At 32.6% G+C, this 4,353-nt stretch overlaps 1 pseudogene across 1 annotated transcript; it reads right to left on the minus strand.

Moving 5' to 3' along the window:
- Window positions 1-388: 388 nt before the first annotated feature.
- LOC149572165 (ethylene-responsive transcription factor ERF018 pseudogene) lies at window positions 389-1,376 on the minus strand (annotated as a pseudogene). Its single transcript, XR_016358948.1, has one exon. The product of XR_016358948.1 is annotated as an ethylene-responsive transcription factor ERF018 pseudogene (transcript).
- Window positions 1,377-4,353: the final 2,977 nt, after the last annotated feature.

The following is a 4,353-nucleotide window of genomic DNA, read 5'->3' on the forward strand; positions in this document are numbered from 1 at the left end:
TTACAGAAAAATTATCAACTTCCTCTGCAGCATCGGTTGGTGGAAGAAAATCCTCAAAAACTGCTGCTCTCACTATTTTGAATCCAACAGACTCTATTCAGGTCTGCCAACCCAAATCAGAAAATTCAGGAGTGCATGTTTTTAAGGTTGTGAGAACTACCTTAGTTGAGTATTCCTTCGGCTAAAGCCTAATCTGGGCATAATCTGTCACAAAACTTGGTCTCTGGTAGACCACGGACTCGCTGACAATTCGGGATTTAAAAAATTGACATATATGTAAATAAAATTGCAAAGAAATTAGATTTAATTTAAGTTTGTAAATACCATTCAGTATGCCAATTGTTCCACTCATTCTTATGGATCACGGCTCAGAAAATACAGAGTTAAATTCTGACGAATAAAGAATTGGAATTTATTAGAAGAGCGGCATAAAAACCCCGCTATTTCGTACGTTTGAACTAGCCCAATCCGTTCAGTCCCTAGCTGTTCAGAGGAAACCACAACTACTCCGAATATTTACAAAAAATCTCAATAAATTTGGACAGAGGCTGCCATTAAAGCTAATCTTGGGCAGCCTGAAGGAAAGGAAACCGGATGCACCAGGCTTCCCAAGGGATAGAAAAGGGACTTCCTGTTTATTTACTCAAGCAAAACAAAATCAAAATCCCCAAATGAAGGGAAGTTCTCTAAATTTGATGAAGACTGCCCGCTCTCGGCTTCTTCCAGAAGTGAATCCAACAATATCCAATTCTGCTCCTCCGTACTCTGTTCGCTTTCTACGCACAACTGCGATTTTAAACGAGAAAATGTGTTGCTGTAGTCCAGTGGCTGCCGCAAATCTTCCAGTGCAAATTTGGCTGCTACAGCTCGAATCTGAGGAGGAGATAACGAGGAGGCCGACTGAATTTCGGGCAGAGAATTGGGGAAATTGAAATTGGCATTGGATCCTCTGAGGCAAAACACTGCACAATCGAAAGCACGGGCTGCCTGCTCGGCTGTATCGTAAGATCCCAGCCAAATCTTGCCTTTGCCTTTGGAATGGGGCATTCTCACTTCGGATACCCATTTCCCCCATTTCCTCATTCGGGCTCCTTTGAAATGTGGCTGCATCTTCTCGATGCTGTTTAGGGGATTCTGCTTCGCCAAGGATTTCACCATGTTTGATTGCAGGAAAAGCGGGGAATCAAACTCTGGGGAGCCTTGCAATTGTACAGTAATATGGCTACAGGGGCAGCCAGTAGCTTGTGAGATTCGAACTTGTGATGAGCTGCCCTTTGATTTCTGTACTAATAAATGGGAATTTGCAAAATGGGATGTATATAAACTTGCGATGGGCTGAAGGGAGAACTGTTGTAAAGAATGAGTGTGCAAAATGGGGGATTTATAGACGAAAAATTCAACTGCTGCTACGCACGCGCAGTGTGAGCTGTATATAAGGAAACTTCTGCGCGTTGAAAAGAACAAAATATCTCAAATTAAGATTGGGACACGTGGGAATGATTGATAGGCTCGTCTAATAAAGTTAAAAGAGGCGTTTCTAGGTGCTAGCTTTTCTATTTCTATTATTTAAATATCTTTTAATGGAAACTTTTTTTTTTAAAGATATTACGTATGAAACCTCTACACAATATCTTTGTCGCTTTGGAGAGTTGCAATAAGCAAGGTGCAATAATTATGCCAATAGGCATATACATATTCAAAATATCTCCCATTTATAAATTGTAAATGTTTATTTGTAATTGTGTGGGAGTTTCTTAAACTTGTATAACTTTTCTCATCACACTTTAGAATCTATTATTAGAATGATAAAAGAGTTTTCAAAAAAATGTATTGTAAACTAAGAACAAACTTAAAAGGGCCAAGGGGAGAGACAATACTAAGTTTGAAATTTAAAGAGTGTCTAATTGATTATCATTTACCTAATATGATCATTTAGTAAAACATATTAGTTTAGAAGTTAATGATGCTTATTTGATTATCATATATCTAATATTCAAAGTTTTAATTAAAGACTATATAAAAGAATCAGTGATACACTTATGTGCACTCTTATCCTTTTATAAATTAGAAAAAATAGAGATTCTTAATCTTAAATTTGTAGTAGACTAAAACCTTCTTCCAATCTCCATTTAAACTTGTATCTTAATATAGCCTTTTAACCACCCATGTATCTTCTTTATATGTTCTCATTTCGATTTTTTATTATTATTTTACATATGAATTGAAATGCTAAAATATTTATTATTGTTATAGACTTAAATGATATAAAAAATAAATTGTAATCACACACGACATACTAATTAAAGATAAATTGATTTTAATTTTACAATTACTCTAATGATATATCCCCAATTCCAGTCCCATGGTTTAGATTCTTTCAATAACTTTTTTGAATATATTTAAAGGTGTATCAAAACTTTTTACATTTTTTTAATTATACAAGGTTAATAGATATATAAACTAAATTTTAGTATCAAAGCTTAATGGCATTCTTACCTTCGTTCTTAAAATTTTCAATAAGGTCAACTAGTAGTGCTCGAATTGACCCTCAAACTTTGACATGGATTAATATACTATTAAAAAAATGAATTTCTTTCATTGAAACCAAGAAAATTTTCATCTTTCATGGCCCAAGTGTATATATATATCTTTGATAAGCAAGAGGTCGAGGCCATTGATAAATTTGAAAACTAATACAACCCAACTCAAGGGACACTAAGAGGATAGAGTTGGGTAATAGTCCTTCAATTTGGCCTCAATAGATGCATTACAATATTTTCAAAGTTTATTTGAAATCCTCTAAGATTAGTAGAAAACCTTAGCCTCTTCATCTTGCAATATCTCATTTCCTTCATTCTGCCTTGGCACCAATCCAGTTTGAAAAATAATACTACATCCACTAGAATAGTCTATGCTAATTGCTTTTGAAATATAAAGCAACCAAAACAAGGGGGTCAACCATTACAAACAAAAAGCTAGTTAACAGTACACTACCAGCAAAAACCAGCAGAAGACATTACAACATCAAAGAGAAAAATTAATAGCCAAAAATAACTTGCAGTAACAGGTATGTGCAGGATCATGGTGTACCAAACTATGGCCTTAAGTGACAGTGAAAAATCAGCAAATCAGGGTTATGTCAACTTGACACATAATTTGAAAGTGGTTATGGAATTTATATCAAAAAGTTGTAAGAAAATAATTTGTAGGAAATTGAATCTAGTTTCTAAACTACTAGGCCTTATCAGGAGAAAAAATAATTGATTGGTCAAAAGTTTGAATGTTAATGCAGTACTAAAAAAATTTCAGGGCAAAAATAAAAAGTAGGTGTATGTCTGACCACCTTAATCAAAATCAAATGATAATTTTTTTAAATATAATTATAGATATGAAAAGTAGACTCATGCCCAGATGTGATGCATATTTTTTGGTATTTTTATTCCAAATAAATAATTAAATATGAATTTTCTACCATAACTTTTTCAGAAAAAAAAAGTCCCGTGTCTAACCACCTTAACTAATAGAAAATTTTACCAAATTAAAAAAAAATTTCTTATACTACGCGAAGCATAGAATGTAACGCAACTTTTAGATTTGAAAGTTATAGCTATTTTTCAATTAGTATGTCAATCAACACTTTACAATAATCTTCATTGATAATTAACTAATAAATACTTATCGAACTCAAAATTTGACAAAAATTATATCGATGGAATCTTGATAGTGATCTTTAAAAACCCTTTTCGTTTCATTCAATTTCGATCAAAATAACATTGTTAGATAGCTACCCGAAGTCTGAGTATCACTAAAACCCTCTTCAAACACGTCTTTTGGCTTGACCGTGTAGGCTTGGTAAATACCAAGCCTAATCGGATATCCGATTTCAAATCGGATATTTGATATGGCTCGGTGAATTTTGGTGCGAAATTTGAAATACCAACCCATTTTGGAGGGAAAACCAGATTTAAGAGTTATAGTTTATGATTTATAAATTACTTTTGTTATATTACTATCAGGGTAAACTTTAAGAAAGCCACCTTCAAAAAAAGATATAAAATATTGGCGAATCTTTCATTATTTTGAAAAAAAAAAATTATTTATATTAGTGAAACTCTCAATTTTTTATTCTAAATATGATTAATTTTGGCAATTATTTTTTAATCATAATTTTTTTTGTATAAAATATTGACGAATCTCAATAATAATAGGAAGTTCATTAATCACCATGGAATATTACAAATCAAAATTGAATTTTTTTTACCTTGTGGAATGTTAGGAGAATCGTTACATATACTTTAAATCAATAGTGAATAATAAATATTGGTGATATATCCGTAAATTAATTAATAATTA

This window comes from Cupressus sempervirens, chromosome 2 (assembly GCF_028749045.1).
Source record: "Cupressus sempervirens isolate cs-2001-9-10 chromosome 2, ASM2874904v1, whole genome shotgun sequence".
Classification (NCBI taxonomy): Eukaryota; Viridiplantae; Streptophyta; class Pinopsida; order Cupressales; family Cupressaceae; genus Cupressus; species Cupressus sempervirens.